Source organism: Elephantulus edwardii, unplaced genomic scaffold (genome assembly GCF_000299155.1).
Source record: "Elephantulus edwardii isolate Elephantulus edwardi_28Jun2011 unplaced genomic scaffold, EleEdw1.0 scaffold00045, whole genome shotgun sequence".
NCBI lineage: Eukaryota > Metazoa > Chordata > Mammalia > Macroscelidea > Macroscelididae > Elephantulus > Elephantulus edwardii.
In genome coordinates this window covers 3,251,946-3,273,869 of record NW_006399795.1, presented here as the reverse complement: position 1 = coordinate 3,273,869, position 21,924 = coordinate 3,251,946, and the positions used below count along the sequence as shown (strand labels likewise).

The following is a 21,924-nucleotide window of genomic DNA, read 5'->3' as shown; positions in this document are numbered from 1 at the left end:
CCGAACTGTTCATTGAATGGCTTGCAGGCAATTTTTTTGAGCTGAATCTAAATCTGATTTTTTTTTTTTAAATCACTGCAAGAGCACTTGACTTCCTTGGGTTTCTGCCTTGGAGTAACTCTCCTTCAAGGGCATCTTGCAGAGGGGAGCTCGGGTCCTTAATTGGGCCTCTAGGAGCATTTTGTCCCTTTACACAGCCTTTACGTGGTATCAGAAAGAGACAAGTGGAATGCCCACCAAGTCATGCTTTTCTATTACTCATTCCGCCTTATTTTCCCTCCAAGGTGGTGAGTGGGAGGTGCTGTGATGGGCTCGATAAGAATAGGCCAAGAAGCTCGGGCGGAATATACTCATCCCTTTGCGTGTTTCAGTTCCAATGGTAACGCGTTTGGCGGGTTGAACCGGTGAAATGTTTTCCAGACAATGACTTCGGCCGCCTCCCATATTAAATCTCAACTCCTCCACGGGCGCCCGGGACCCTCGACAGAACCGCCCGCCGCCTCACTTAGCCAACCTTTTGACACCTTACAAGGAGGATTATCGGGTCAGCTGGGCGCAGCTGCCCTTAAGGGGGGTCAACCAGGAGGGAATTCTGGGCGCCGGCTTCGCCCACTCCGCACCCCCGCGAGGGCTTCTAGGCCACCAGGGGGCACTCGGATGTCTCCGCAGCTCCTCTTAGATCGCCGCTCCCCGGCTCCTCTACGATTGGTCGGCCGCCCGAGATCAGCGCTCTGACTGGCCTGTGTCTTTGTCAGTCGTGGGCGCTCGGGCGGGCCGAGGTGACGCGCGGCAGCCAGGCTCGGGGCGGTGTCCGGCGTCGGGGGCTGCAGGCGGAGTTTCGCGGGGACAGACGCGGGGCAATCTGACGGCGACGGTCCTGGCAGGCGCCAGTGCGCAGCCGAGCCGCTGCCCGCCAGCCGCAGCTGTTACCGCCGGCCCATCTCCGCGCCTGGCCTCCTGCGCCCCTGCCTTCCACCCTTCCGCGGCCCTCGATGCGGGGCCGGGCAGCTGCGTGATGGGGCTGCGGAGTGGCGTCTTGCGGCTCGTTGCGGCCGCTGCTCGCGCTGAGGTGCGTCGGTGCCGGGCCCCTCGCGCCCCCGCGCGACGCGGCGCCTGCTGACCCGGCAGCTCGCCAGTCGGCCCGCAGCGCGGCGGAGGTAAAGGCGGCTGGGCAGTCGGCCGTTGACTCTGCGGCCACATGAGGGTGGGGGGGCTCCGAGAGCGGGCGGGGCAGCCGGGCGGGGTCGGATGGGGGCGTCCCAGGCCCTTAGGAGCGCCGCGGACACGGAGGGCGCTGCCTGCCGGGGCGCTGGGTGGGGTGCGGTAGGGCGGGGTGGGGAAGGGAAGGCTCTCCCTGCGGGGGTGCAGGGCGCCTCCCTGGCCAGCAACGCGCTCCGGGCTCGGGTCCAGCGGCCTGCTGGGGGCCCCCTGCGCCCGCCCTCCATCCCTGCTGAGGGCCCGGCTCCAGCTCTGCACAGCGGTCAGCGACCTGCTGCTGTCTGTCCGTCCGCTGGCTTTCTGGTGGGGACAGCGCGGCTCCGTATTGAAACCGTCCCACCTCCTTCTCCCCCATCCCCTCTCCCTCGTTTTGATTGACACGGGGGCCGAGACCGGGAATGTGATCATGCCCTTTGCCAGATGGAGGCAGAAAAGGCCAGCATCGCCAGTCCGAGTGAGAAGCGGGGGTTGGGGGACGCGAGGGCCTCCGAGACGAGCGCGGTGGGAAGGGGAGGGGGCTCGCTGGAGGCTGGCCAGCCGTGGGGAGGGCTGCTGTGGTCTCGGCGTGCGGCGGAGCGGGCTTACTCGGGCAGCCATATTGGGAGGATGATCTGACAAATCCTTTAGGAGCCAAGTGCGCTGGCTGTAAGGCACCCAGTGACAGTCCTGGCAGCTTTCATGGTGACTGCCCGCACGGAAGCCAAGTGGTGGGGGTGGGGCGGCTGCTGGAGCCAGCTAGTCATTGTTCGTGCAACACAAAACATCCTGGTCCCTACACCAGAGTGGAGCTCCCAAATCACTTTCCCCCCCCACTCCTTGGCACTTCGCTAGATTAGCTTCCAAGGTAAACTGGGCCTTCAAAATTCCACCTTTAGTGGTGTAAAATATCAAATAGTAGCTTTCAGTACCCTTTTGCGTTCTATCCACTTAGAAGGCCTGGTGATGCTTGGTATGTACAAAGGTCCGAGGAACTGTTAAGACCAGTTTACCAGTATGGAGGCCTTGAAAGGTAGAGGATGGCACTGGATGCATAGATTCCCCCCCCCCCCCCATGGAGTGGTCCAGCGTGCATATATTAAGTAAACCAGAATGTAATGACAGTGCAAGAGGCTAGCAGCAATATTTCTGAGGACGCCGGTTGTAATCTTTGTGGCATCCCGAGGTAGCTGAAATTAGATTGTCAACAGATCCCTTGCTGGCATATCTCTTGTTGCACCAGGCAGCTGTTCTGAACATGCTGCTTTGTGTCATAGCTGTGTGAGCTGGATGAGAACGCAGTGATTGAATTGGAATCGCTGTAAAGGAGAAGTGATACCAGGGTGGGTATTTTATTTAAAGGCTGGCGTTTTGTCAGCTTAGCTTAGTCATAGGAAAAGCTTGTATTCTTCTTACAAGTGAGGTAGTGCTTTCTAATTAAGTTGGTGTGACTGTAGGATTACGAAGCAGGTGGAGTCATTAAAGAATGTTGCCGGCTGGACTAGGAAGGTGGCACTTGGGTTGGTAGTATCAAGCAGATCTTGAAATGATCCGAAATGAAATTTGGCTTGAGTGTGTCTTCTTACATTTTGGGCCTGAATTGGCCCTGGAGAGATGAATACCTGTCACGTTCTTTGTGTCTTTTCCTTTCACTTCTACTCCTTAATGAGCAAATCCTGTAACTTCCTAAATTAAACTACTTAGGCAACTTCAAGTAGGATTTTCCAAGTATAGTTTTAACAATTCATTTTTTCCTCTTTTAATTATCATTACATTTTCTTTGGAAAACTTAGTTTGAATCAAATATGCTTTCAAGAAAAACCAGTGTTTTTTTGGAAAAAATAACCTTAATATAAGAGAACTGTAATATAGTGGTTTGAAAATTCTGTGCCCCATTTAAGACATTTATCTCTTATTTTACTTTTAAAGGTTCTTAATTCGTGAAAAGATCTGAAAAAATGATGATTAATTATAATTTTAACATTGGGTAAAAGCAGACCTGACTGTGAAGTTCTTTTTTTTGGCATTTTCCCTAAATATATTCTAATTCTGCCTGTAAAGCTTAAAAGAAAGTCCCCCCAACCCCCAAGACTAGATAGAAATAGTTTTCTTCTCATTTCTCTTTCATTCTCTTGAGTTGTGCAGGGAATAAAGAAAGGACTGCCAACTGTCTCTTCAAGGCATGAACATTCTCTCCCATTATCCTGCCATGGTCTTGTACAGGGTACAAAGCAGAGAGCAACAATGGGCTCCTGCCCTCTCTTTCTTCAGGAAGGACAAAGCAAAGAACAAGCCCTTTTGCAGGCTGCTAATCTCAGCAAGTTTTCTAGGAGTGAGCATATCCGTTTGGTCTTATAAACTGATACAGTTTCATTTCACAAGGCTCTAAAGTTAAATGTATATCCAGTTGACATCATGTCATTGTTATTTTGTGTATGTGTGCTTTTTTAAAAGCTGACCTTGTTTGAATGGATACTGGTGAACTTCTTGGTCATAAAAGAATGTGAATTAATATACATTCATTTAGGAGTTTTTATGTTCCTCCTTCATAAGAGTGGAAGAGAAACAAATGTGGCTTGTGATGGGGAAAACATGCAAAAGTTGCCTTGGTTGTCTCTCCAAGTTGTGTTTTCTGTTTGGTAGGCCCAGGTGCTTCATTGAGACTTACTTTTACTACAGTCATTACCATCTCTTTGATGTGCTTCTAGAACTTTGCTTCTCTGTCCTCAAGGGACTTACATTTAGTCATTTGTAAATAGATAAGGTGAGATAAGATTAATCTCAGTACCTTTCCCTTTTTTGTCCAGTTTGGTGTATCACTGCCATGCCATTGAGGCTTCCAGATTTTCCTCTATGTAGTGTCTTGGGATCTAACTAGCTTGTTATCTCACTAGAGATTTTATTATTTTATAGTGATGTTTATTATTGTAAATATTATCAGTTAAATGTATCAGTTGTCACTTTAATGATTGGTTTGTAGTTATTTGTATATGTGGTATAAGGCACAGGACAAAATTTGTCTCATAGGTTTTGAAATATTTTTCTCTTTGTTACATTGTTACACCAAACATATAGTTCTGCTCTATCATTCTCCACCATTCTCTGCTTCCTTTGAAGACTTGGATAACTTGCTTAACTCTCTCTTACATCTGTATTTCTGACATCATCTTGCCATCTGCAGATAAGTAACAACAATAACCTCTGTTGAGCACTATATAGGTACCAGCCCCAAAGCGAAGCACTTTACATAAACTGATTTACTCTTTGTGACAACCACGTATAAAAGCAAAACTGTTATTATCCCTGTTTTATAGATAAAGAGGCCAAGACAGAGGCTTGGAGGTGAAGGACCTAGTTTTTAACCCTCAGTAAAGTGTCCTTTGGTTTTGGTTCTTGAAAAATAATCCATGAAGTAATTGGGATGCCTTGGTCTGAGATTTCCAGACCATCTTGGATAATTTGTGTTGGAGAGCAGGAGCTGATCACACTAGAAGACACTCAGCTGGAAGGCAGGGCTTGACTAGTGTCAGGGGGAAGGAGTTAGTGTAGCATGCCATGCTGGCCAATGAAAGGCCAGTCACTCTAAGGCTCTGTGAATTTCTTGCCCACTGTGACACTGTGCAGCTGCATCAGGAACCCTCCTTGCCTATGAAACTCTGCTTAATGATGATCTTATTTCTGTCCTTTTACTATAATGAAGGGAGCCCTGGTGGTCTAGTAGTATGACGTGACGCTGTAATCCTAAAGGCAGAAACCATTTGAATCCACTAGGTAGTCTTTGGGAGAAGGATGGGAAGTTTCCTCCTAGGTGATTTACTACCTCTGAAAACCCACTGGAGGGTCAGCTGTGAGTTAGTTCAAACTCAGTGGCACACATAATAATAACAGTAGTGAAACCAGTAGTTGTAAGCATAGTTTTTCTGTGAATCATTCCAGGGAAGTAATGAACTCAAAGAACAGTGTCATTTTAGCCTGGATCTTGGTTCTAATTCTGAGTGTTTGCAGGCTGGAAGAGAATAGGCAGCTAATGTCATAATGTTAGAGAAATGTTGTTGTTGATTGCCATCGAGTTGAGCACGACTCCTAGCAACCCTTTGAACAAAAGGCCTGAAACCTTTCTATAACTTTCATCATTTATCAACATTCATGCAGTTTCCAGAGGCATGTTGTTTAGGAAGTGGATGCCACTCCCGCTTCCAATATCAATGTCAGAAATGATAAAGAAACAGGAACATGGAACTGTGTTGGATGTCTGTGTTCTGGGAAGCAGCTTTATGGTCATCTTAGAGGCTATGTGATCTTTCTAAGTTTATTGGAGTTGATAATTGCTGAACTTCCTTTGCAGTTAACTCCCCTTTCACATCTCTTAACCTTAAAATTCCCGTGACTTCATCAAGTAAACTGTGGCTGTGTTTTGTTCTACTAGCTCAGTTTTGTGGCTACATATTCTAACATGCAATCACCATCAGATCTCCAATTCTCCTCCAGATCTTAAATTAGTAATTTACAACTCTCATTTCCATATCTCCTTCCCTGTCCCGTGGCAAGTCTTTTGAGCCTTTCCTTTCTTCCAGTCCATCAGACCAGACTTATTTTCATCCCTTTCTTACAGTGTGTGGCCCCTCTGGAGTACATTGCTTTACCTATTTTCTTCCTAGCACTTGCAGTTTTTATTCTTCCTTGTTCTGCAGATCCGCTATTCAGATAGATGACAGCCTTGCATCACCCCTGCACCCATAACCTCTATATGCTGCCTTGGAGAAGCATTACACTCCATTTATCTATGCCACAGTTAATGTGCAGTTTTTAGTTCTCCCCTGAGTCTGTCTTTGGGTCTTTGGCATCTATTAAAATAATTCTACTCTTTGGTTTCTTCCATTCTTTATGGTGGAAACACTAAAATCTCTCTCACTTTTCTCAAACTTCCCTACTGCCTCATACTTGTCATAAAAACTTGCCTGCTACATAAACTGATCATCAAAATGAAAACAAACTAACTTGCCTGCTCAGGAAAGGTGGAGCTCTAGTGGCCTGGTGGTCAAGGATTTGTACTGATTGAAATCTACCAGTTAAGTTACTCTGTGGGAGAAAGATAGACAAGTTCTTCCTATGTGATTTACAGCCTCTGAAAACCTGCTGGAGGGTCAACTCTGAGTCAGTTCTGACGCAGAGGTAATGAATTTGAGAGGGTATTTTTTTAACTCAGGGAAAAAGAAGCCATTGACTTCTTTTTTTTTTTTGCCATTGACTTCTTGGTTTCTTCCTCAGAAGCTTGAAAACATCTCTGCCCTCTTTATCATTGTCTTTCCTACAGTCTCAGAAAAAGAGATTACTTTCCTCACTTCACCTAATCCCTTGGCCTGTTTTCTAAATATCGTTTATGCCATTAAGTCAACTATGACTCATAGTGACCCTATGAACAATAGCTCTGAACTCTCCTCAACATGAGCCAGTCTTAATGTCTCTGGCACATCTTCCCCCATTGCCACCGTTAATGTCAGTCTATCTCATCCACAGTCTTTCTGTCCTGTGCTGAGCATCCATCCTTCCAAGCATAATGGTCTTTTACAAGGAATGGTCCCTTCTGGAAACTTGCCCAAAGTAGGTGAGACAGAGTTTCATAATCCTTGCCCCCAAGGAGCAGCTTGGTTTCACCCTCTCCAGGATATACCTGTTTGTTCTCTTGGCAGTCGATGGTATGTTAAATACTCTACTCCAGCCCTACAGGTCAAAGGCATTGATTCTTCTTCTGTCATCCTTTGTCATTGTCCAACTTTCAGACGTGTAGCAATAATTTGAGATTATGGCTTGGATCAGAGGTGCACCTTAGTTTCTAAACTGACATCATTGCTCCTTAGACTCTGGAGAGATACCTGACAGTAGACTTTCCCAAAGCAATTTGTCTTTTGATTTACTGAATGCTTGTGCTGAGAGTGTTGATTGTGGAGGAACTTGTTAACAACCTCAGTCTCTTCTTCATCTATCATGATACTACCAGTTGGCCCAGTGGTGAGAATTATTTTCTTGCTGTTGAGAGGCAATCCATATTGAAGATTGCAGTCCTTGACCTTTTGCAGCAAACACTTCAAGTCTTCCTCAGTTAAGGTGAACAAGATTGTAGCATCTACATAATGCAGGTTGTTGATGAATCTTCCCTACAATCCTGATGCCACATTCTTCATAAAGACCAGCCTTCCAAATGTTCTTTTCTGCATATTGAAAAAGGTATGGAGAGAGGGTGCATCTCTGATGTACTCCTTTCTTAATTTTGAACCATGCAATGTTTCCTAAGACTGCTTCCTGCTCTTAAGTACAGGTTTAGCATGAGTACAGTTGAGTCTTCTCGGACTCCCATTCTTCTCAGTGTTGGTCCCAATTTGTTGTGATCCACAGAGTCAAACGCGTTTAAACTGTCAATAAAACACAAATAGAGATTCTTCTGGTACTCTCTGCTTCCCACCAAGATACATCAGACACTAGCATTGGTACCCCTAGTGCTGCAGCCTCTTCTAAACCAGCTTGTATTTCTGATAGTTCTTAAAGTACTGCTCCAGTCATTTTGGGTCATTTTCAGCAAGATTTTTTTTTTAAATATTACAGCCTTCTATTTCTTAAGAACTTACTGCTTTAATTATTCTCTTCTGTTTTCAACTTCTTCCCCTTCACTGACTATCCCTCTAATGCAAGACACAATTCCACCTTAGGACCTTTGTTCTAATTCTGGAATCGTTTTATCCTGAAATCTGCCTCACTAATTCCTTTATCACCTTCAAAACGTTATTAAATCTCACCACCATTAGAGTCTTACTCTGTCTGCCTGCACAGGACACTTACCCATCACATTCCTGATCCTGACCTTGTCTGTCTTTATCCCTCACATAATGCTTATGGAGCTCTGGTGGCCTAGAGTAAGGAGTTGAATTGCCAACTCAAAGGCAGATGCTTTGACTCTACCAGTTGCTTTCCAAGAGAAAGATGGGCACTCTTCTGTGTAGTTTACAGCCTCTGAAAAACCCTGGAGGGTCATCTGTTTTGACTTGATGATACATAACAACAATACTGCTTTTGATCACCTAATGCTTTCTATAATTATTTTTAATGCCTCCCCTGTCCATCTAGAATAAAAGCTCTCCCTTGACAAGGATGTTTGTTTTGATTGAGTTATCCCATGCTCCTAGAACACATTCTTCTCAGGTGATAGATACCAAATAGCTATTGAATGAATAAAGCATAGGAACATGCAGGTCTTTCCCATTTAAAAAAGAGAGGCATCAGGAAGGGGGAACCCTCCATTATTCCTATTTCCTTTTAGCTCGCTCTCTCTTGCCCTGCCAGCCTGGTCTGGAAGTAGTGTGGTAATTGTTTTCCCACGTCTCCTTGTCACTCTCCACCCTACAGCAGGCTGGGGTTTGCTTCCCCCTCCCCCAAAACTAACCCTGTGCTTGCCCTGGTGTTCAACCCTGCAATGCTGAGAAGCTAGGGGCTATTTCAGGCCTTACCCTGCATCACTCCTTTGTAGTACTATCAGCATTGTCCACTCCATTGCCTCCTTCACTAAACTAGCTACCTGCTTCTGTTTTGGAAGGCTGCTTTCACTCTCTTGATATGCATGCTTTTCAACTCAAATCCATTCCACACAGATTTTGAGTACTTATGCCCATGTTAATAAGTTTCTTTTGCATAACTCTTAAAAGATTTTCTGGGTTATTTGAAGGTAGAATTTTTTTTTTTTTTTGCGGTAAATATATGTTTAACAAATCATTTGCCATTTCAAAAGGACCTAGAACTCCTGTGTGTAACATTTCCAATCTTAAAGAAGCAGAGTAGTTTATTACAGGGAAGTTTTAGTTCTTTATTATTTATACCCCTTACTATTTCTAGAAGGATTTGAACAGTTTACCATCAACCACTATAAGGGGTTGCTCTGCCAACACACAGACAAGAAAGTTAAGGCTGCACCAGCTGCTGGGCAAGAGAAAGATGGGCAATGTCCTGTACAGCGCAGAGCCTCTTAAAACCCCCTGGAAGGCCAGCTGTCGTTCGGTTCTGCCGTGACAGCCTGTAGTAACAACATTTATAGGGAGCTCTGTTGGCATAGTCCACAGGCACTTGTGCTGCTGACCCAAAGGACGTGCCTCTATGGTGGTTCAAATCCACCAGTGGCTCTTTGGGAGAAAAACACATTCCTCTCCCATGTGATTTACAGCCCTGGGACCCTGCCTGAGGATCCACTAAGAGTTGGTTTAGACTAGACGGCAATGAGTTGAGAGCAAAGACTTAAAATACACATTTTCAAGAAAAACTGTATAATGAGGAAAGAAATTCACATTCCTGCTGAGGCTAATGTTGTTACCGTAATTTAATTTTACACGTTTTGAAGTAAGTAAAATAAGATAAAAATAAGTTACATAATTATAATTTTGGTAAAAGAAAACCCAGTGGTTTCTTGAGAGAAATTTTTCTTTCTCATAATAAGTTCTAAAAGAAAGGTGTTAATAAGGCATCTGCTATAGGAACTCACATTGTGTACTAAGTGTTATCAACAAGTCTTTGAATAGAATGAAAAATATTCAAGAACCCCTTTTTATTTTTAAAGTAACCCACCTGGTTTCTAAACTGAGACTATAACATTAAAATATAGCTAAACTATGAAGATTGTATTTTCTTCTATGGAATATATAACTAATGTCTGAGGTATTGAACTTGATAGAAACATAAATTGGAGGATCCCAGCAGAAATTTCAGTGCTCTCCTCTGGTGAGAACCTGGAATGCTTGTATTCTGTGTTGTCATCTAAAAGAAAATACTCATATTAAATACTGAATACCTGCTTATCATTGTTGACACAGTCAAAAAAGTTTGACCTGTATTCTTGTTCAGATAGTGAGCTGCCTCACAAGAATGTAGCTGCAGAGCTGTGGGCAGGAGCAGATTTTAGAAGATCCTTGACTCATAACAAACCTGAACTAACCTCAGGTTGACGCTTCTTGTTTCACACCATGGCTGAGCTGATTTCATTTTAGAGTGGGTGGACAGTTTCACAAGCAGGTGTCATTTGTCAGTCGGCATTCACACGGACCATAGAAGAACTTCACATTGGCACTAGCAGAGCATTAGTGGAGTGTTGGGGTTTGAGTGGCAGAGATCCACTCGGTCTCCTAGAGTCTATTGGACATGCTTCAAGCAACTCAGTGAATAGAGTTTTATGACTATTCAAACTTGAAGGAGCTCTGGTAGAGTAGTGCCTCTGTGTTGGGCTGCTAAATGAAAAGTTGTGGTTTGAATCCTCAGGTTACTCCAAGGGAGAAAGATGTGCAAGTGTCCTCCCATAAAGACTTACACCTTTGGAAGTGTGATGAAGGGTCACTGTGAGTTGGAATTGACTCGATGGTATAGTGGGTTTGATTTTATTAAAGATTTCAGGAGTGAGAGGGGAAATGAAAAAATACTACTTTCATTTAGAGTAGCTTATTTTAAGCCATGGGTCCTGGGACCTATTGTTTGTTTTCCCTCTTCCCCTCCTCCCAATTTGGGTGTATGTTTATAGAGCTAATTAGTTTTCCATTTAACAGTCTTTAACCATTTTGTTTCATGACATTGATTATAGTGCCTTCAACATAATAAATAGCACTTTTCCTGCTTTCTTCCTGAGGTCCTCTTTTCATTCCTCCTTTTCTGCCCCTGGCTGCCTTCTCAGCTCCATATTTGGGCATGTGCCGCTCTTTTGGTCTTTTCTGATTGATTGTGTTGAGGATTATAATTCCTCCCTGTTGCCGTTAATCATTTTGTAGGTCCAGCATTGGCTGGAAGTTGAGCCTTGAGTGTACCTTCTGTTCTCCCGGCCTCTATCCGATTACTAAACCTTATCTTTTTATGATTTTCAGTTTTGTTCTTCATCCCCCTCTCTCCTTCTCTGTCAAGGACTTTTCTTCATGATCCTGATGAATGGATGAATGTGGTAGCCGAACACCATCTAGTTCTTCTGGCATTAGAGTATCGGAGACAGTAGTTTAAATCATCTGTCAGTCCTTTGGGCTAATTGTTGCTTTGAATCTTAATTTCTCCCCTTCCCCCAATCTTCTCTGCTCTGATGGAGGAGAAATCAGTAATTGCATTTTAGATGACCATTTGCAAATTTTTAAGACCCCAGTCACGACTCAACCAAAGTTTGTGTTTGTGGACTGTGTTCTACCAGTTTACTTCAGTATCCTCCAGTGACCTGTTTTTCTTGACACACATTGGTTTAATAGCAAGAAAATCTTGTCACTAGTGAAAAGGAGGATATTTGATTTTTTTATTTATATGTAGACTTGTATCTAATCTAAAACTCTAATCACACTATTTTCTTTTAGCTAGAACTCAACAGAGAACAGTTGGGAAGCTTACCTAAGCTTGCTTAGCTACATTTGAGATTGAAATCTAATCTTTTGGCACATTCTTATGCTATCTGATTCTTGGCATTGATTTAGAATACAGAGATAAATATTTTCTACCATGATCTATGTTGAACTTGTACAACTTGACTACAGTTGATTTTTATCTATAAAGGCAAAGGCCAAGAATAAATTGGTAGTTCACATACACAGAAAAATAAGTTGTTCTGACCCATTTTATAAGTACAGTGATAGTAGTAGAAAGTTGTGTCCTAAAACCTGTGGTCTTAATGGGCAGTAGTAAATGCTAGACTAAGAGATGCACAACTCATTGTGGAAGACAGTTTCCATTGTATCTCAAAATGGGCTCTGGATCTACAGAAATTTATCTGTGGGTTTCTAATAATTTGTTAAATTAAAATTTATTTTTAAAATTTAACTCAATAGTGAAAATTATCTTTTAAAAAGACTGCTTGTTGATAGTACCAATTTGCCATTATATAGCAAATTATCAGAAGGCTATTTCTTAGTAAAAATTTATTTTACATTTCAGCAAATATGTACTGAATAAAGTGTTAATTTATGTGAGTTCAATAAACTACTAAGTGCAACATAGGACAGAAAGAAATAAGTGAAAAATAAGTTACCAGAGCAGTTTCAAGAAGCAAAGAAAAGGAAAGGCGATCACAGAATCTGTGACTTAGTGCTTCCTGCCACATAACAACTTTTGACCTTGTCCTTGAAAGATAGAGGTTATAATAGGTCGAGAAGGTAAATTAACCTACAAGTCTCCTTGCACATGTTATAGGACAATGCTGGTGGAGAAGTTGTCCTAGAATTGAGTGGTTAAAACTGAGACAGAGGAAGTAGATTATTAGATAGTGTAGACTCTTGAATTTTTTTTTTGTTGATTGTGCGTGAGGAGTAGGAACCAGTTGGAGATTTTGTATTACAAAGATAATGACATGAAATTACATCTTTTAAAGAATATTTTACCATTTTGTATAGGAAAATGGGATATTATGAAAACCAACTTAGCACAAAACTATTATTCTTTTAACTCCTTCTTCTGTTAACTTTGCTAAACCATCAGTTTGAGCATGAAGTCAGTTGATTCTGACCCTGGCAACTTCACTTTTCAGAGTAGAATTTTGCTTTATAGGATTTCAGGGGTTGATGTATTTGAAAGTCACTTGTCAGGCTTGTCTTTCAAGAGCCTTCTTAGAATTCTAATTATCTCGAGTCTCTCTCTTTGAGAGCTAACAAAAATTCCACAAGGCCAATAGGGTTCTTGCTGTTAATGTGTCATTGAGTAGGAACCAACTCTTAGTTGACCTTCCCAGTAGATTTCAGAGGCTGTGAAGCAAAGAGCTCAGATGCGGCAAGGATTTTGAGCCTGGTGCCGAAGCAGGCAGTGCTTCTCTGTCATGCTTAGGGTGCTATAAGTCAGAACTAACCTAAAAGCAGTAACATAATTTTAAAATGTCAAAAATGCTTCATTTAAATCCAAAATTGTGTTTTATGATTTACCCCACAAATAACATTTATCGAATATCTACTAATGAATTTTTCTCATAAAGAGGGAGTTCTGGTGGCGTAGGGTAAGAAGCTGTACTGCAATCCTGAAGGTATACAGTTCGAATCTACCCACTGTTTTGGGGTAGAGGGTTGAGCAGTCTCCTCCAGTATGATATATTGCCTCTTGAAAACCCACTGGAGGGTCAGCTGTAGGTCAGTTCCAACTTGATGGAACACAAGAACATGAACTCAGAAATTAAATTAAAACATTTAAAAAAATTAAGCCATTGAACAGAAATTGGAGAGAAAATTCAAATTAATTAGACTAACCGTTTTATTAAGTATTAAAGTGTAAAGGGAAGCTTCTGGAATTTTTACTTTATTATGCTTTCCTAAGCTGCTAATTCTATGTCATAAAGGAAAGCTGGTCAGAGGAACAGTCTAGAACTTAAGACTATGTCAGTGATTTGGAGTATATATGTCTATCTTGTATACCTACCTTTTTCTCTTACATCTTCAGACCCTGGGAAATGTATTACAGAAGAAATATTTTCTTATACATTCTTCAGAATACTGTATATTAAAATGTAAACTTTTAGATTCTTAGAATCAATAATTCTTTAATGAAACAGCATTTTGAAGTTGTAAGTTTTTTGGACAGCTGCTGTATGAAAGGTACTGTTTATAGTAGTAAGGAAATATAGTCAAGAAACTATATCCCACTGAACTGTAGTTTCCTGCTATAGTACTAATCTTATTGTGTTCCTACTGCTGTATAAAATTAGCTCATTTTTGAAGATGGTTGTAGTTTAAGAACTGAAAAAGCCCCCACTGTCTTAATTCAGATTCATAGCAACCGTATAAAACAGAACTGCCCAATAGTGTTTCTCAGACACCATGTCTTTGTGGAAACAGACTACCGACCACGCTATTTTCCTAAGGAACTGCTGAGAGTTTTACCTTTCACACTCAGTGCTGTTGAGTCGGTTCTGACTTGTAGTGACCTGCCATTGGGCTTCTGAGGCTGGAAATCTTAACAAGAGGATACTGCCCACCTTTCTCCCAATTAGCTGCTGATAGTTTCAAACTAATGGAAACCCTTGGCCTTTTGCTAGCAGAGTAACATGCTAAGGAATATGCCACCAGAGTTATTAGTTTACCACCGTATAAAGTTAAATCAGGAGAGGGAAAAAAAGTGGGCTAACGTTATTTGGAAAGTGATTTTAGAAAATGTATATTGAGGGAGCTCTGGTGGCCTATTGGTCAGAAGCTGCGCTGCAATCCCAAACACACTTGGTTTGAATCCACAAGCTGCTCCATGGGAGAAGGATGTGCAGTCTTCTCTGTGCAATTTACTGCCTCTGAAAACCCACTGGAGGATGGGGGGAATAGAGTCAGGATATCTGAAGAGTGATTTTATAAAATGTGTGTTCATCTTTTCAAAAGGTTGGTTAACTTTTTTATTTAGGAAGGAATTTGAGGTTCATTTCAAGTCCTTTTTCTTTTGATTAAACAGTTCATCTTATTTTCTGTAGCAGGTTAGGCTTTTCATTATTTTCGTTCAAATACTCATCTCTTGACACACCTAGGTACAAGCCAAATAAAAATATTTTATCTACTATTTTCAAGATCCTGTAATGTGTGAGCTTAGAAACATGACTAGGATCCTGTTGTGTCCTTTTAAAACGGAAAGGTCATAGGACAACTAAGCCAAATAAATGATGTATTCTGCCCTGAGTAATGTCAGTGACTTCAGAAGTAGCCAGTGGAAAAGCAGTTTTATTTGGTTTGGTAATTGAGGAGAATCTCTGAAGGCTTTAGAGATAGGCATAAAGTGAGATGGGCATAGAAGAATAAATTGAACTTTGAGAAGAACAAGTGAGGAATAAGGGCATAGTGAGTAGAGAGAGCCCTGGATCCAAATGCATAGGGGCAGAAAAGCATGGAACAGGTTCAGGAAACCCTTCAGTAGATAGTTGTTTAGGGAATGGACGAAAAGTAGATTGTTGCAGAACACCTTAATACAAGTATCAAGAGATTAGTCGTTGCCAAGAAACAGGTTCAGGAAACCCTTCAGTGGAAGGTTGTTACGGTAATGGATGGAAAGTAGATTGCTTCAGAACACCTTAATGCAAGTGTGGAGAGATTAGTTATTGCCAAATAGAAAGTAGAGAAATGTGAATATTTACAAGTAGGACAGTGAAATGACTAGAGCTGCACTTCAGAAAGAAATCTTGTGTTGTTGTGTAGTATAGATGCAGTTGGAGAAAGAAAGAGAAACTTGCTTACGAAGGTTAGAGTCTAAGGTGAGAAGTATTGAAGACTTGATGGTAGAAGTAGTAAAAATAAGGGAGCTCTGGTGGCCTAGTGGCAAGAAACTGCACTGCAATCCCAGAGGTGTGCAGATGAATCCACCAGATGCTTTGCTGGAGAAGGAGGGACAATCTCCTCCTGTACCAGTCAAATCTGATTTGACGGTACTCACAGACAAAATAAAAATTTTTTTTAAAAAGTAGTAGAAATAGGAGGCAGACTTTTTGACTGTGGGAATGGAAGAATGGTATAGACATCAGGAGAAGCAGAACAGAGACAGAAATATTAGTGTTGTTAGAGTAGGTGAAGATAGAGATTGGCTTTGCTTTTGTAGGTGAGATGAAATGCTGGTCAGATAGGTAGGCAGAGAAGGTATTTTGTTGAAGTGTGAGGACATCATAATGCGTGACTCATTGGATATTGAATATGTTGTTGTTGTTGTTGTTATGTGCCGTCAAGTTGCTTGTGACTCATATCGACCCTATGTACAACATCCCTAAACTCTGTTCTGTGCCAATCGCACCGTCTCCGATACACCCATCCCGATTATCCCAATCACTGAATCAATTCACCTCATAGGGGGCCTTCCCCTTCTGTGCTGTCCCTCCACCCTACCAAGCAGGATGTCCCTCTCCAAGGACCTGTCCCTCCTTGCAACATGTCCAAAGTATGTTAGACGGAGCCTTAGAATCCTTGCCTCCAAGGAGCAGCCCAGTTTGACCCTTTCCTGGATGAATCTGTTTGTCTTCCTAGCAGTCCATGGTACCCTTAATACTCTTCTCCAGTACCATAGCTCAAAGGCATCAGTTCTCCTTCTATCCTCCTTAGTCATTGTCCAACTCTCTGATACATAACAAATGATTGCGAATACCATAGCCTGTATCAGACGCACCTTAGTCTCCAGAGAGACACCATTGCTCTTCAGTACTTTGGAGAGGTCCCTAACTGCTGTTACTTGCTGTAACTTGCCCATTACAATATGTCTTCTAATTTCCTGGCTACTGGTGCCGAGAGTGTTGACTGTGGAGCCAAGCAAACTGAAGCTGTGAACAATCTCAATCTCTTCACCATCCATCCTGATGCTGCCAGTTGACCATTGCTCTTCAGTACTTTGGAGAGGTCCCTAACTGCTGTTACTTGCTGTAACTTGCCCATTACAATATGTCTTCTAATTTCCTGGCTACTGGTGCCGAGAGTGTTGACTGTGGAGCCAAGCAAACTGAAGCTGTGAACAATCTCAATCTCTTCACCATCCATCCTGATGCTGCCAGTTGGCCCAGTGGTGAGAATCTTTGTCTTCTTGACATTGAGCCTCAATCCATATGGCAGGCTGCAGTCCTCGACCCTCTGCAGCAAGATCTTCAGGTCCTCCTCATTTTCAGCAAGCAGGGTTGTGTCATCTGCATAACGCAGATTGTTGATAGATCTTCCACCAATCTTGAACCTTGCATTTCTCCTCATAGAGCCCAGCCTCTCGGATAATCTGTTCTGCATATAGGTTAAAAAGGTATGGAGACAGGACACATCCCTGTTACTGTTTGATTTATAATAAAAACTACATAGTACTTTATTTCTAAAACAGAGATGTTTCAGCCTTGGTTCAGCCTTTTGTCTTGTTTGTAAGTTAGGTAGTAACACACTGCTGATTAGGCCCTTGAGAGAATACACATAAACCCACAAAAATGAATTTAAACACATAGTATTTAATAATTATCAATGTTTAGACAGTCTTGTTTCCAAATATAATTATTTTTTAAGAATCTCTTTTTATAAATTTCATTGATTGAAAAGTCATTGCAGTTTATTGATAAATATAGGAATGCATGTTTCTTTAATTTTCCCCACCTCATTTCTCATTATTATTTAAAGAAATGAGAATATTTTGTGTTTGGGTTTGGCAACTTCATCAAAATGTCCTTTAAATAGTTTCTTTGTTCTCTCGGTCACCTGGCAGTTGATTTGAGCCTTGAGTTGGTTTAAGTTTTCTTAAGAGGTAAGGAAAATAGCTCTAGATGCTGTGTGCTTCCTAGCGTAGCACTTCAAGGTTCCACTTTTTAGTGATTTTTTTAAAGATTGATCATGTGGTTTAGTTGCTGGCAGCCTAATTCATACATCATCATATTCCCCATCAACTTTTTTTTCAATAACCAATGATGATTATTTCTAAGAACTTTTATATTAGTAGGACTATAAATGATGACATTCTGACTGAGTCGTTTTTCCTCCACTGATGAGCTGAAATTACTCTCAATGACAGTTTGGCTATTTCAAAACATAGTTTATATGGGATATACAGGCTAGATATGTTTTATTTGCTAGCTTTCAGAATTTTTAATAAGTATCATTGTGAACTCATGAAATTTTATTCATTAATATTTCCCGCCCCCTTGGATCCATCTTTTAAAAATTTCCGGGGCGCGCCTGGCCCCTGCTCCCGACATTCGCTGCGCCCCCCCTGTGGGGGAGGGGCGTGGGCGCCGCTGTTCCCCCTCGTCTGCTTAACGCATCCTTTTATTCATTAGTATTTTTAATGTTATTCTTTCTAGGCCACTAGGAGCCCTTGAAACTTGTATGAATATGATCTCATTCATCCTTGATAGATTTCTTGCTTTTGGACGTGCTAAACCTTTATCATCTTGAAATGTCTTATTTCAGCTTGGATTTAGTTACTTTTTTTTTAAGGAGTCAAAAAGATCTTTGAGAAAATAGGATTTTAGAGTTTTGGGTTTTTTAAGGATTTTAGTTTTAAGAATTATTAAAGAACAATACAAGATAATATACAGTCATAATATGATAGCATTGTTCATATAATGTCTTTAGGACTGTAAGTATTAGAGCAAATACAACTGATTCCTGGAATACCTGAGAACTTTTGAGAGAGAGAGAGATATATATAAAATTTATCTTTATATATCTTTATCTTTATATCTCTATCTATCTATCTATCTATCTATCTATCTAAAACTGGAACTGGGCCTTAAAAAAGAGAAGAAACTTTGAGATTCATAAACCTACTATAGGGAAGAAATAGTAAGAAAGTGTGAAAGAATGTATAGGTGGTTTATAGGAGGACTGACTGTGGGAGGAAGCAGATAGTAAAGGGATCTGACTACTTGGCTTTAGTCTTGATCTTGCAAGCGCTGAGCTACAAGTTTTGAGTTGGTAGTGACCTTGGTGTGGGGCTGGAGAAGAGTGTTGAATATACTATGAACTGCTAGGAGAACTAAACAGGTTTGTCTTGGAGGGGGTGAAGCTGGAATGCTCCTTGGAGTCAAGGATTCTGAAGCTTCGTCTGACATACTTTGGGCATGTTGCAAGGAGGGACTGATTCTTGGAGAGAGACATCATGTTTGGGACAGTGGAGGGATGGCACAGAAGAGGGACACCCTTGATGAGATGGATCGATTCTGTGATTGGGGTGGTGGGAATGAGTGTGTCGGAGATGGTGAGGTTGGCACAGGATAGAACAGCGTTTAGAACTCTGGTACATTGGATCCTTGAGTCGTAAGTGACTAGATGGCACATAACAGCAACAGTGACCTTGGTAGTGATCTGAGTTTTTGGAGAGTTAATCTTGCAGCTAAGCATTTAGTTGTTCAAAGCAGCAGTTCTCACTTGGTGATTTGCAACATAATCTTTGGAAAACTTAAAAAACAAAAAATTAAAAAAGAAAAACCCTATCCTTAGGAGCTATGTCAAACCTGTTGAATTCCAGACTGGGAGAATCTACACTTGTCTCCTTTCCACCAGATCCTTATGCTTTATATATATGTGTAGTAAGGACTTTTGAATGAGATTTAAAAATTCAAAGAACAGTTATGCTGTTGCATGTATTCTAGGTGTAGAGTAGTAATAATATGGGTTAGAATAGTGACAATAGAAAAGAAAGGAGTGTTGCAGACCGAGGGTAAAGTAATAATGAGACAGACAGCCATGAATGAGATAAGAGTAAAGACAGGGAGCTAGCAGTCCTGATGACTGAAGTGCCCAAGCCATGCCTCTCTGTGTCTTTATTGAGAATCATCAGGAAGTTTAACAAAGGATAATCAAAAGGGAGGAGAAAACAAAACCAAAGGATCGTGGGGAAGTCTTTTGCAGATAAGGCAGAGTTCTTCTCTATAGTTTACCTTATGCTAATTTCAGGAGGGAGAGATTGAGTAAATACAAACTAAGAAAGATGATGACTCTTTTTTTTTTTTTGTAAAATAGCTTTATATTCTATCAAAAAAACACAACCAAAGCACTTTTGAGAGAAAAGGGGCTGGCATCACAGCCTAGCCCGTGGCTCACTTAGGGAGAGAGGAGAGATTAAAAATGCCTCACCTTATCCCTTGCCCAGCTGAGACAAAGACCCTAATGCCCATTTATAAATATCTCTTGTTATATTAAAAAAAATAATATTTCATAACCCACCTGGCTGTGCTCTGGGACAGAAAGGGTTAACTTAAAGAAAAACAAAAAACAAAACCAATTCCAACACATCACAGGGATTGGGGGTGTAACTGGGGAATGCAGAAGATGTTAGGGGGCTGGAAAATTAGTCGGGAAGATGGGGTGACAAGTCAATGTGTGATCCATGTGACAGAGTAGTGAAGAACCTTCAAAATAGTGGGGGTCCCTGTCAAGAGGCTAGGGTGGTCTCACTCCTGTCTCACTGCCTGATGGCCTAGAGTCCTGTCCTTTCAGACATCACCCCATGATATCCCAATATTGGGGTCTAAGTGCTACCCTCAATCCCAGCCCATTCCATCAAGACCAGGGAGCAGAAATGAAGCTCCAGGTTTTGGGGTCCCCTCTCAACATTAAAGGCAGCTCTACTCACTCAGGTCTCTGAGGTCAGTTCCCTTTCATCCCAGCCCCCACCCTCCCAAAATGAGCGTGGGGAGAGCTGATGGGGTCCTGCCTAGGAAGGGGAGCATTCAGGGGTGAGTCAGTTTTGGGGGTTCCCCTTCAGTCCTTGACCAGGCGGTAGATGTGGTGCTGGGCTCCACGTTCACTAGTGGAGATCTCAAAGACGTAGGCGGTACACAGCAGCAGCTCCTGGGTGTCTCTGTTTGTCACCACATGGAGGATAGTGAAGTTCTCCAGGGTGCTGCTCATCATGTAGCGCTCCGGCAGCCGCGGCAGCTTGTGCAAGAAGTTCACCAGGTACTCGCACATGGGCAAGCGCAGCAGGCGGTACACGAAGCGCCCATCCTCCAACTGCGCATGCTCTGTCTGCTAGGTGCCAGCTGCAGTCAAATCTCTGTTGTCAACCTAAGGAAAAGTCAGAGATGGGACACACAGGAATGGGGATCAGACTAGAGTGAAGATGAGGCTAACAGCTGGGAGAACTGCAGCCAAAGATGATGACTCTTAAGGCATGCCTCCCTTATATCCTGATACAGCATTTGGTTTATTAGTAACATTAAATTTGATATTTGGCTTTCCACAAGGGACGATAAAATAATACAAATTCATATTTTAAACAATGCCATATAGTAGTATTAATGTCAATACTAATACTAATAACAGGGATTAAAAGAAGGAAATACCTAAAAATGATTTCAAGATTTAGGATAGGAAGACTGGATGAATGATGTTGACAGAAATGAAAATGTTTACAAGATGGTTTGGTTTGGAGAGAAGATAACAGGTTTTTCTGTTTGGTTGGAATTTTTTCTTTTTTTTTTTTTTTTTTTCAGTTGTGGTCTTTTAAATTTTTTTTACAGCATATTCTTCCCATTTAATTTTTTTCTCATTCACTCATTCATTGTTGTACATTTTCCTCCCTGCCCACTCTCCCCCCGGTTCATTTTTCTCTTTGAAAAAAAAATTTCTTTCATTGTGTATACAATCCCCCACTTCCTAAGTCCACAGTCTACTTTATTATGCATTTTTTTTTCTGGAATCTTGTCATGAAAATAATACCTAATCATATATTCCTTTTAAACAGTTCTCTCCCTCATCTATTTCAATGCAATATATATTATTCTTCCTTTCCTTTCTGTCTTCCCTCAACCCTGATGTCAGTCCCATTTTATAACAGTGGCACTATGCAATATTTGTCCTTATGTGACTGAGATATTGCACTCAGCATAATGTCCTCCAGGGTCACCGATTTTGTGTAGTATTTCATGAGTTCCTTGTCTTTCAGTGCTGCGTAGTATTCCATTGTGTGACTATACCAGAGCTTCTCTATACATTCGTTTGTTGATGGGCATCTGGATTGTTTTGAAGTCTTTGGTATTGTGAACAAAGCAGCAATAAAAATGGGTGTGCATATATCTACTTGTGTGGCAGTTCTGTTTTCTTTAGGGTATTATTCCCAGTCGTGGAATAGCTGGGTCAAATGGTATTTCTATTTGCAAATTTTTTAATAAAAAATTTTATTTTATTTTATTATTTTTGTGTGTGCCGTCAAATCAGATCTGACTGCTACAGGAGGAGATGAGAGGAGAGATTAAAAATGCCTCACCTTATCCCTTGCCCAGCTGAGACAAAGACCCTAATGCCCATTTATAAATATCTCTTGTTATATTAAAAA

The 21,924-nt window shown here is 41.7% G+C and overlaps 1 protein-coding gene across 1 annotated transcript in view; it reads left to right on the top strand.

Moving 5' to 3' along the window:
- The first annotated feature begins 1,086 nt into the window (after positions 1–1,086).
- KIF1B (kinesin family member 1B) overlaps positions 1,087–21,924 on the top strand; it is a 201,412-nt gene continuing 180,574 nt past the window's right edge. Inside the window, exon 1 of the mRNA XM_006885766.1 lies at positions 1,087–1,157. The gene's annotated coding sequence lies outside the window, so the exon portion shown is untranslated. The remainder of the gene's footprint in view (positions 1,158–21,924) is intronic.